Below are 12,913 nucleotides of genomic sequence, written 5' to 3' on the forward strand. Positions count from 1 at the left end.
AAATATTGGAGAGTTTACTGCTCATGTTTTCTCCCAAAATGTTTATGGTTTCATGGCTTACATTTAAGTCTCTTATCCACTTTGAGTTTATTTTTGGGAATGGTGTAAGTTAGTGGTCTAGTTTCATTTTTTTTGCATGTACCTGTCCAATTTTCCCAACAATTTTATTAAAGAGACAGTCTTTACTCCACTGTATGCTCTTACTTCCTTTGTCAAATATCAATTGACCATAAAGATGTGGGTTTATTTCTGATTTCTCTGTTCTATTCCATTGAGCTGTATACCTGTTCTTATACCGGTATCAAGTTGTTCTGAATACAATGGCCTTGTAGTAAAACTTGATATCAGGAAGTGTGATACCTCCCACTTTATTCTTCATTTTCAAAATTGCTGAGGCTATTTGTGTTCTCTTTTGGTTCCATATAAATTTTTGGAATATTTGTTCTGTCTCTTTGAAGTATGTCCTTGGTATTTTAATAGGAATTGCATTGAATTTATAGATTACTTTCAGTAATATAGACATTTTAATGATGTTTTTCTTCTGATTCATGAACACAATATATGCTTCCACTTGTTTGTATCATTCTTGATTTCTTTTATCAATGTTTTATAATTTTTTGAGTACAAATCTTTCACCTACTTAGTTAAATTTACTCCCAGGTACTTTATTTTTTTTTTTGTTGCAATAGTGCTGGAGATTGTTCACTTAATTTCTCTTTCAGACAGTTTTTTCTTGCTGTATAAAAATGCCACTGATTTCTGAATATTAATTTTATACCCTGCCATTTTGCTGAATTGATTTATCAGGTCTAGTAGTTTTTTGACTGAGACTTTCGGGTTTTCTGTGTACATTATCATGTCATCAGCAAATAATGATACTTTTACTTCTTTTTTTCCAGTTTGGATGCCTTTTATTTTTTCTTCTTGTCTGATTGCTTTGGCTAAGACTCCCAGGACTATGTTGAATAAGAGTAGTGAAAGGGGGCATCCCTGCCTTGTTTCTGATCTTAAGGAGATTGCTTTTAATTTTTGGCCATTGAGTATGATGTTAGCTGTGGGTTTGTCATAGATGGCTTTTATCATGTTGAGATATGTTCCGTGTATTCCTACTTTGTTGAGGGTTTTGATGATAAATGGGTGCTGCATTTTATCAAATGTTTTTTCTGCATCTATTAATATAATCATGTGGTTTTTCTCCTTCCTTTTGTTTATGTGATGAATCACATTGGTTGATTTGCAAATATTGTACCAGCTTTGCCTACCCAGAATAAATCCCACTTGATTATGATGTATGATTTTTTTCATGTATTGCTGGATCCTGTTTGCTAATATTTTGTTGAGAATTTTAGCATCTAAGTTTATCAGGGATATTGGCCTTTAGTTTTCTTTCTTTGCAGTGTCTTTACCTGGTTTTAATGAGGATTATGCTTGCCTCATAAAAAGAGCTTGGAAGTCTTCCCTCCTCTTGAATTTTTTGAAATAGATCGAAAAGGATAGGTGTTAGTTCTTTGAATATTTGGTAAAATTTGCCTGTGAAGCCATCTGGTCCAGAACTTTTATTTGCTGGGAGTTTTTGATAACTATTTCAATTTCATTTGTTGAAATCATTCTGTTTAGGTTTTCTGATTCTTCCATATTGCGATTTGGAAGATTATATGTTTCTAGGAATTTATCCGTTTTACCTAAGCTGTTCAATTTTTTGGCATACTGATCTTCATAGTATTTTCTTCTGATCTTTTGTATTTCTGTGGTGTCAGTTGATACTTCTCCACTTTTATTTCTAATTTTATTTATTTGAGTCTTCTCTTTTTTTTCTTGATGAGTCTGATTAAAGGTTCATCAATCTCGTTTATCTTTAAAAAAAACAGCTCTTGATTTAATTAATCTTCTGTAAATTTTTTAGCCTTTATGTCATTTATTTCTGCTCTGATCTTTATGATTTTCTTCCTTCTACTTCCTCTGGGCTTTATTTGTTGTTCTTTCTCTAGTTCTTTAAGATACAGGGTTAAGTTTTTTTTTTTTTTTTCTGAAGCTGGAAACGGGGAGAGACAGTCAGACAGACTCCCACATGCACCCGACCGGGGATCCACCCGGCACGCCCACCAGGGGGTGATGCTCTGCCCACCAGAGGGCAATGCTCTGCCCCTCCGGGGCATTGCTCTGCTGCGACCAGAGCCACTCTAGCACCTGGGGCAGAGGCCAAGGAGCCATCCCCAGTGCCTGGGCCATCTTTGCTCCAATGGAACCTCACTGCGGGAGGGGAAGAGAGAGACAGAGAGGAAGCAGAGGGGGAGGGGCGGAGAAGCAGATGGGCGCCTCTCCTGTGTGCCCTGGCCAGGAATCGAACCTGGGACTTCTGCACGCCAGGCCGACACTCTACCACTGAGCCAACCAGCCAGGGCCTAGGGTTAAGTTGTTTATTTGAGCTTTTTCTTGCTTCTTAAGGTATGCCAGTAATGCTATAAAACTTCCCTCTCAGTATTGCTTTTGCTCTGTCCCATAAATTTTGAGTTGTTGTATGTTCATTTTCATTTGTTTCACATTTTTTTATCTCTTTCTTGATCTCATTGTTAATTCATTTGTTATTTAATAACATGCTGTTTAGCCTTCAAGTGTTTGAAAGTCTTTTAGTTTTTCTATTGTAGTTAATTTCCAGTTTCATGCCATTGTGATCAGAGAAGATGCTTGATATGATTTCAATATTTTTAAATTTATTGAGACTTGTTTTGTGTCCTAACATTTGATCCATCCTAGAGAATATACCATGAGCACTTGAAAAGAATGTATATTCTGCTTCTTTGGATGAAAGGTTCTGAAGATATCTATTAAATCCAGTTGATCTATTGTGTCATTTTAGGTGGCTGTTTCTTTGTTAATTTTCTTTCTGGAGGATCTATCCATTGATGTCCATGGGATATTAAACTCCCTACTATTATAGCAGTGATGTTGATCTTGCCCTTTATGTCCATCAAAATCTGCTTTATATATTTTGGTGCTCCTATATTAGGTGCATAGATTTTACAATGGTTATATCTTCCTGTTGGATTGCTCCATTTATCATTATGTAGTGACCTTCTTTATCCCTTACTATAGCCTTTGTTTTAAAGTCTATTTTGTCAGATATAAGTATTGCTACCCCAGCTTTTTTTTTTCATTTCCATTTGCATGAAATACTTTTTTTCATCCCTACACTTTCAGTCTATCAGTATCTTTTGTTTTGAGTTGAGTCTCTTGTAGACAACATATGTACAGGTCCTGTTTTCTTATCTATGCAGCTACCCTATGTTTTTTGATTGAAGCATTTAATCCATTTACATTTAAGGTTATTATTGGTATGTAGTTTTTTATTGTCATTCTGTTCTTTTAATCTACAATCTTGTTTTTCTCGATTTTTTTTCTTTGCTCTATTTACAGCAGGCCCCTTAAAATTTCTTACACTACTGGTAGAGTTGTAATGAATTTCTTGAGGTTTTTTTGTTTGTTTGTGGGAAGATTTTTTTCTCCGTCAATTTTAAACAATATTTTTGCTGGATAAAGAAGTCATGGTTGTAGGTTCTCACTTTGCATCACTTTGAATATTTTTTGCCAATCCCTTCTGACCTGAACTGCTTCTGTTGAGAAGTCAGATTTCTTTCTTGTGGAGGCTTCTCTGTAGGTCATTAACAGCTTTTCTTTTGCAGCTCTTAGTATTCTTTCTTTGTCTATTAACTTTGGCACGTTAGTTATGATGTGTCTTGGTGTAGGCCTCCTTCAGTTCCTCTTTTATGGGACTCTCTGTGCTTCTTGAACTTGTGTGACTTTTTTCTTCATCAATTTAGGAAAGTTTTCAGCTATGATTTCTTCAAACAGGTTCTCTGTCCCTTGTTTGTTCTCTTCTCCTTCAGGAATCTCTATAATGCAGATGTTGTGTCTCTTCAGGTTGTCACAGACTTCTCTTAGAGTTTCATCAGACTTTTTGAGCCTCTTTTCTTTTTGCTGCTCTGCTTCTGTGCTTTTGCTTATCTTGTCCTCTATATCGCTGGTTTGATCCTCTGCTTCATCCAGCCTGGTGTTAATTCTTTCTAGTGCAGTCTTCATTTCTGATAATGTATTTGTCATTTCTGACTGTTTCTTTTTATGATTTCAATGTTCGTTTTGATGCTTGTTCTCTTTTTATTTAGGTGTACACTAAATAATGTCCATCCATTGCTGCTCTAAGATCCTTGAGCACCCTAAAAATCATTGTTTTAAACTCTGCATCTGGTAGTTTGGTTACTTCTATCTCATTCAGTTCTATTTCTGGGGATTTCTCTTGTCGATTTATTTTAGTCACATTTCTCTGACTGCCCATTTTGTCTGTGTATTAAGTAGCATTGTCTGACTGAAATTTTTGTGGGGTCTTTATGAAGAAGATGGGCTCGTTGGTACTGTCCTCCAGGCCAGTTGTTTTCCTTGTCCTAGGAATATTCCTTGTGGATACCATTTTTTCTCTTTTTGTATGTGAATATTAGATGTAGTTGGTCCTTTTGAGGGTATGGTTATCCCTTCAGGCTGGCTGGTTATAAAGGTTAACCTTGATCATGTGTATTACCCACAGTGAAATGTCTGTCCAATTGGGCATATTTTTTCTCCACAGTCTCAGGTGCTTTCCAGACTCCTCCTTTGGGTGTGCTGCTTGTGTAGGTAGTTGAGTCTAGGGTTGGTTCTGTTTGCCACCTACTACCAGTAGTGTTGCCTCTAGTTCTTCTTGGTTTGGCATCACCTGTTGTTTGTAACCTGCTGTGGGCTACCTGTCTGCAGCCACTGCACTTTTTGCTGTTTTTGTCTGTGTTTTCTGTGCCTAAGTACTGTGGGAGGGGCCAACCTTTGTAGAAGAATCAGCTTCCTCCTGCTTAAAGATGACAGTGGCTCCTGAAAGCCTCAAGCTCTGTATGATTTGATTCCACTTTTTCAGCTGCTCTTCTTCCTCTTGCACCTGCATGGACTTCCTACAGTCTTCTTCAGGAAGACTCTGATTGGCCTCACCCAACCAACCCCTCTACAGGTTGCATACATGGTGGGTTAGGGCAGCTGAGGTCGTAAATACTTTTGTGGGACCACCTACTTCAGGGATGTCTTGGTTAGGAGCTCAGTTTTATGAATGTGGCCCTTACTCTAGAGCTTGATCCTTCAGCCACAATTTCCTCTGCAGAAGTTCTTTCAGCTGGTGAGACCCTGGTCTCAGGGAGGAAGACTGAGAGAGTCCTCTCCTAGGCTGACTATGTCCCTCCCAAAGGTGGCTAAGCCCCTTGAACAGATACAATAATAGACTCACAGGGACCTGAATGTTAAATGTCCATGCTCTGAGCTTCTCCCTTCACCCTGTGTAATCTAGCCTAGTTGGACAGAACTTCTGTTTCCCAGGCCGGCTGTCTGTGAAGCTCCAACCTATGCAATGCATATGAGCTGCTTTGCTGGTGCTGATCACAGGGAGTGGAACTCACCTCAGCTGGGCCAGGTATGAGGTGCTTTTTTTTAAGATACCCACTCTAGCAAGGCCTGTTAGGTCTCAAACTGGTGCTTTCTACAGCTGGCCATTGGATATGCCAGCCCTGGGCCTCCCTAGCAGGAGCCCAGCACAGACCAGTAGGAGACGCTGCCCGTGACTGGCCCTCGGCAACCATCTTGGAGCTACAAGCACTTTAGAATTTGTGGATACCTCTGCTGGGCCCAGGTGCACATGGAAATACCAAGGTGCATTCCTAGCCTGGCTGTTACCCACTCTGGTTCTGTGAAAAAATCCACTCAAAAGGCTAAGTTTCCCTGAGTCCTGCCTCTTGCAGCCTCTGTCTGCTGGCTGCTTGTTAGACTCAGCCACTAAGAAGCCTTTGCTAAAGTCTAGAGCAGTGGTAGTCAACCTGGTCCCGACTGCCCACTACTGGGCATTCCAACTTTTATAGTGGGCAGTAGCGGAGCAACCAAAGTATAAATAAAAAGATAGATTTTACTATAATAAGTTGTTTTATAAAGATTTATTCTGCCAAACTTAGCAAAAATCCGACATAATGTATTTGGTAAGTAATTATTACTATATGCTTTAACTTGTTGTAACTCTGCTTTATAAATTTTTAGAGTTACTTCCCTACTTTATAAATCACCGTTACTGTGGAACCAGGGGGTAGTTAGAAATTTTTACTACTAACAGAGATACAAAAGTGGACAGTAGGTATAAAAAGGTTGATTACCCTGGTCTAGAACCTGTGGCAATTCAGGAATTAGAAAGGGTGGTGGGTGTGGCTCCACCCCTTGGCCCCAGGTGTCAGTCTGTGAAGACTTTTTTCACAGACTTCAGGAGGATGTGGCCCCCGGAGTCTGGCGGGTTTGCCTCTGAGACTCAGAGGTGTGATCTGTCCACTGTCTGGACAAATTCAACTGAGTCTCTGGTGAGGTGGAAGCACCAATCATAGACTTGGGAGAGTGTGGGCGGGAGCTCCAGTCTCAACACCAGAAACCTGAGTCACTGACTCACCCCTTGCTTCCCTGGCCTCTCAGAATGACCTGTTGTCATGCCTGGGGTAGGAGAGACTTCCCGAGTGTGAAGCAACTGCTTTACCCCATGCTGATGCCACTCAGAGGGGATGCTCTATCCAAGTAAGATGGCATCTTCAGTACTGGAGAATGACTCAGCACAGGGGTTCTGGTGGCCATCACTCACAGTGTCTCTCCCTGGGCCTCCAACTTTACACTCTCCTACTGCAACTCCAATCCTCTCAGCTGTCTCCTGCCACAGTCCCAGGTAAGTGGCTGTAAACGAGGGGTTTTTTGCGCGGTCCATTTAATATGGAGCCTGCATCTGAGAACTCTGTCTCTTTCTCGCAGACAGAAACCAGGTTCTTTTCATAGATAAATGCTGTCTGGGCGCCTCTTCTAGTCTCTGTGGCTCTAGGCTGGGGCTCCAGGCATGGGGCTGAGCACCCACACCTCTCAGGGTGCTCCCCTCTCCTGCAGTGAGAGTCCGTCTGGACGCTAGGCTGCCACTTGCTCCTGGAAGTGGGGCAGCCCTTTCCGTGTTTCTGCCCTTCCTACCAGTCTTGGTGTGGCTTCTTCTGACTCTTTGTTATAGATTTCTCTTTGTTTAGTCCAAAGTTGGTTTCTCAAGATGATTGTTCTTAAATTAGGTCGTAAACCAATTTGGTCCTGGGAGGTGGCAGTTGGAATGTCCACCTACTCTATCACCATCTTTAATGTCTGGGCCTAGGGATTTATTTCTATCAGGAGTTAGCTTTGATGAAAGCATAAAAAACTAAAGCTATGATTGATGTCAGAAATTTTACATCTTGAGATCAGTTACGAAAAGAAAATATGTATACCACCAAGTAGGCCATGATCTGAAGATAATTTGGAGCCAGTTATATATAGAAAACATGGTCATATTTTAAAGTCAGATGTTTTTTAAAGAATAAATATTGAAATAAGCAAAGACTGTATGTAATTTTATCTTTTTAGAGATTTTTATATTTATCTTAAAAAATATTTTGAACTCTGAAAAATTCAGTGAAATAAATTTGTTTTTACTTTCCTTATTAACAATTATTTTCCTAAATTTAATTAAATTTTTCTTTGAGTTGTTCAGAATTTTTGTATGTATTGTGTTTCTTTGTGTACCACAAACTATACCAAATGGAAATTTGCCTAGTAATTATTCTGTTGTTTTACAGGATTCAATTATATTTATAGATTTGGAAGATACATTAGAGATCAATCTAAAATAACTTACCTATCTTTAAATTTTAAATGGATAAATTATTTATTAACCACTCAAAACACTTGATTCTTTTCTGGCTTCTAGTTTGAAATTTTTATTATAACCAGAGCCTTTTCTCTGAAATGCTGGTTAAAAAGGTAATAAAGAAGAATATTCACTCTTTGTTTTTCAGAATTGTTATTTACAGTTAAGGTAATTCATTGGTTTACCTAAAAATACTCTGTATGCATTTCATGTGTGATTAATAAGGTTTTGATATGACAATTTGATTCTTAGTAGAACAGAGAAGTGACTTCAGTCATATTAATTAGGTTTTGAAAATGTAAGGTATAATAGGCAAAATGGCTCCTCAGTTTTGCAGACAGAAAGAAAAAGTGGGTGACTAAAATTGGAGTTTGAATTTTTTGGAGAAGAGGATTGCATTGGCAGGTGGCCATAGTTTATACTGCTTTTTGCTCTTATAGTTTACAGTGTTCTTATAACCCTTTTGCCAGACCCAGCAGCCAATATTGGTGGTCTACACATGGAACACCTGTGCTGTAATTATGTGGCAGGTACTAAGTTCAGGCAGGGAGAAAACCCAAATATTACCAAGGAGGCAGAAATGTCTTTTGAAATATTATAATTTTGATGTAATTTTTCCAAGCAATAATTGCTTAATTGACATATTTCAAGTGGGTCAAATTATTCTAAGATATCATATATTCTTTGGCAGTTGACAAGACAATAATAATAAGATACAAAGACACACAGATCAGTGACTGTAAAATTACTAGCACAGACTTGGACATGTTACATTGTGGTTTTTGTAGAATTCAGTGAGTGGAACTAAATCTCTACCATTTTAAAACTTTATTATTTCTTTGCAAAAATATACCCTGTATATTAAACAATATGAATTTATAAATTGGTTTTTGAAACAGTGTTCATAAGCAAGTTTTGATATTTTTTAATTCATTAATTTCAGTGCTACTTTGAGATACGATTTTAATTCATTCTGTAATCGAGCTCATAAGTCAGTCAACTTGTATATCAATCTGCTGATACTGGACCCATGCACCAATGCGCCAAACAGCTGCAGCTTCCCGAGTCACAACTTGTATCTCAGAATTTTGCTCGGATCGCGAACAAAAATACAGACCGAGTTGCAGCTCTTATCTGAAAAAAAATTCGTATGTTGGTCTTTTCATATCTCAAGCTACCACTGTATTTATTCAACAGAAACTGTTCTGGGAACTAGAGATAATACTATTGTTCTATGCCCAAGGATCTTATTAACTAGTAAACAAACTTGATCTTATTTTCTCTATTATTTATGACATAATTTATATTATCAAATATACTTTATAGATTGATTTCTTCAACAATTGCATATAATTATATAATTTGTAAATATGTTTTTTTTTAATTCAATGTATTAACTTTCTTATTTATAATTGGATTGGAGTTTTTTTGTTATTGGAAAAGGTGATGGGGATTGTGATAGCGTGACTTTTTTTTGTAAGTGATACGAAGTGGGATATTTTTGGAGTTTTATTTATTCATCAAATATTACTAATGGCCTAATACATGACTAGCATGAAAAATGTTTTTTTTTTTCTAAATTGTACATGGAATTATTGCCTTGCAAACATGAAATCATTAGTCTGAATGCAATGCTAATGGAATGGGCAAGGATGAGTGAGATTTTTGCTAGTAAGTGAGAAATGGATCCAAGTGTCTTCACAAACCTAGGAAAACCCAGGTAAGTAGCAGTCTCTTTCTGGTTCTCCCCAAGAATTACTCAGGGTTTAGCATGTTACATTTTCATCTATTTGAGAGAAAGTAACATTTTCCAGGATCCCTTGATATTTTCCAGAAAACATTTTTTAAAGCATATATTTATATTTCCGGTAATAATTATATTATTATTAGTAAAAATGGCAGATGTCGGAGGTCATTAAGTAATATTTGAGTGACAAATTCTATTCTAAAGACAGCAAGGTATCTATCCCTATATATTTTCCCAAATGCAATAAGCATCGAATTAAATATTTGTTCCAAGCTGGCAGTCTATGTTGTGGACAAGAAGGTATAGCTCTATTTTTTAATGGTTTCTTTTTTTCCCTGACACCGAATGTTATGATTTCCTTCTTTAAACACCAGTTTTTCGTTTCATATTTCTCTATGTTCTATCATACAACAATGTAATTAAATTCATATAGTCAACAGTGATTGTCTTTTTCCATGGTAGTTTATTTTATAGCATTACAGGTTATTTCACAGTGTTTCAGGATTAATTGGTATTTTCCCATTGTGGTTATCTCATCAAATTTCTTTTTGCTCTTATAATATCAAAATTGAATCAAGTGAATTTTTACAGATGCTATGACTGATTTTAAGAATGGTGACTTTTTTTAAACACTTCTCAATGATGTGTCATGTGACAATTGTTTGAGTTTGTAAATGTGAATATAATTATTTTACTCTTACAATATACATTTCTATTTTTCTTAAATATCTCAAGAGAAAAATTCAGACACTTTAATGTATTCACTAATAAGGTTAAAATAGCACATGTTCTCATATGAGTCAACCAATCATGAATTTACATGGAACTTAAAAACTAAATGACATATGTGCTAACAGTTTGTCACAGTCACAGAAATGAATGACTAGGTAAGTTTACCACAGAGAAGATTTAACAGGGTTAGTATTTTGTAAAGTAACTTGACCTACTTTCACTTTTCCTAAAATATATTAGCTACTAGAGCAACAGAAGAATCCTGTCACCAAGAGAATTATCCACTAGTGTGAGAATACATTAAACTAGTTCTTGTCTGCGAAAATATACTTTACTGATTCTGTATTTTATGAAATTTAGTCCCTTTGTCACAGACACAAATAAACAAATATTTTAAAATGCCAAAACAATGTTAGTCATTTTCTAAATAGATTAATGTGAACAATCCAAATGATGGCACACCAAAGGGAATAAGAGACTGCTAAAACAAACCTGGAAACCAAAGTGGTTATTAAATTACAATATGTGTTACAATATACAATCCCCAAAATGAAAATATATTGTACTATATGGTTCTGTTTTCAGACATCTTCTGATCTTCATAATCTAACCATTATTTGTTACACTCAACTAGAATATAAACACTCAAATATAAAATATTCAACAACCTTCTCAAAATAATAGCTATGATGTCAATTGAAGCCAATTATAAATTATAATCTATACACATACAGATTTTCTTTAATGATAACACATTTTCAACATAAGATGATATGTATAGCAGTGATTTTCAGCTGCAGGTCAGCGGACCAGTGCTGGGCAGACAGCAGTCCGCAGACCCATGGTTGTAATAAACGCTGATGTATAGAATATTGTTAATTTCATTTTTTTGAATTTTTAATTGATTTTACTTTAATTTTAAGATTTAAGAATATATATAACAGAAGTGTTACTATTGTAGATAATTGAATTTTATTGGATATTAACTGCTACATAATTCTAGATATTTATTTTACATTTTTAAAATATCTAAACACCTCTTCCTGTAGCTCAGGTACCAAAATATTTTGAAAGAAGAAAGACATTACTTTTTATTAATGTATATTAGTGCTTGTGAAGATATAGTTTACATGTTTTAAGTATAATTTGGATGAGACCAAATTATATTTTGTATGATTTTTTTAAAAGAAACTAATTTATATAAAGAGAGTTCAGGTTTTATGGTTTTGTGAACTGGTTAATAATTTATAATATAGCTTTAAATATGCAATTTTATTTACTCTGTATTAAAAATAAAACATTATGTAGAGAAATAAATATATTTTTACATGTTTCAAATACAAGGACAAATAAGTGTTAAATTTTTGTACCTCAGTAAGTTCTTACAATTTTTTTCAGAATCATTACTAAAAAAGGAAAATATACACATATTGGTTAAATTAAAGTGTTTATCTGAAAATTTAATTGTATAGAATTCAGTTTTGCTAATATACTATAGTATAGTTTACTAGAGATATTCAAATGAATACCTAATTAAGTAAATCACATCTTAAGTAAGTATCAAATAGAACTCAAGTGTAATAAGACTTAAAGTATTCATTAGGGTAACCTGATAATCTACCTTTCTATTGACTTAAATTTTCTCATTTTCACTTAACTCTCACCGTTTTAGTCTTTACATACTCCTTCCAAATTAGTACAAAATTTCAGAAAAATTTAAAAAAAAACTTTGCTGTAGAATACAGTTTATCTTGTCATAATGTATAAAGAATGGAGTGGCTTTATTTATTTATTGGATAAATGCATTTATTGAAGAAGTGGTTATAGATCATCTTTGCATTCTTAATATCAGCATCGATTTTTAAAGATTGTGTAGATTCAAGTATAATAATTTGGGGATATACTGATTGATGGGCACAGAAATCAATATTACAGAAATAGTGGAAGTAAATAAAGAGTAACTGAGGAAGGAAGTAGGTTTCTCTGGCAGTAGATAGTGCTCCTAGTCACAATGCTCTTTGCGTATAACTGGAGTTAAAGCGTACTAGACAAAAGGTAGTAAAATATTAGAAAGCATCATATGCTTTGATTTCGTGTTAAAATGTGATCACTCTTGTTTTTATAATAGAGTTCATGATGAAGTCAAAATTTGTAAAAATTTGTTTTTAATGTGATGCATGATGAAAAGAAAATATATAAAGGAGTTACAAAAATCTGTGCTAACATCATCTTAGTTTTAAACTATACAGGTTGGAGAAAAAGTAGGCTTACATTTGTAAATATGTGAGTCACATTTAATAAAGCTATTATAATAATCACACCTGCATTTCTTTTTCCATACAAATAACTGTAAACTTACTTTTGCCCAACCCTGGAATTCTATTGGGATGTAGCAAAATGTGACATATACAGGTAAACAGATTAAATTTATAAGCCTCCCTAAAAGTAACATTTTTATATTTTACCAATGATTCAGTATATATTTTTATATATTTATTATATTAATAGCTAAAAATACCTGTTTTTAACTGTTTGAGATAGATTATTTCTTTTTTATTAAACTTATTAGAGTAACATTAGTTAATATTACATTGGTTTCAAGTGTGGATTTCTACGATACATGATCTGTACATTGCTTTGTGTGCCTACCACTCAAAGTCAAATCATCTTACTCCACCATATATTTG

The sequence above is a fragment of the Saccopteryx bilineata genome, chromosome 6, assembly GCF_036850765.1.
Source record: "Saccopteryx bilineata isolate mSacBil1 chromosome 6, mSacBil1_pri_phased_curated, whole genome shotgun sequence".
In the NCBI taxonomy this organism is placed as follows: Eukaryota; Metazoa; Chordata; class Mammalia; order Chiroptera; family Emballonuridae; genus Saccopteryx; species Saccopteryx bilineata.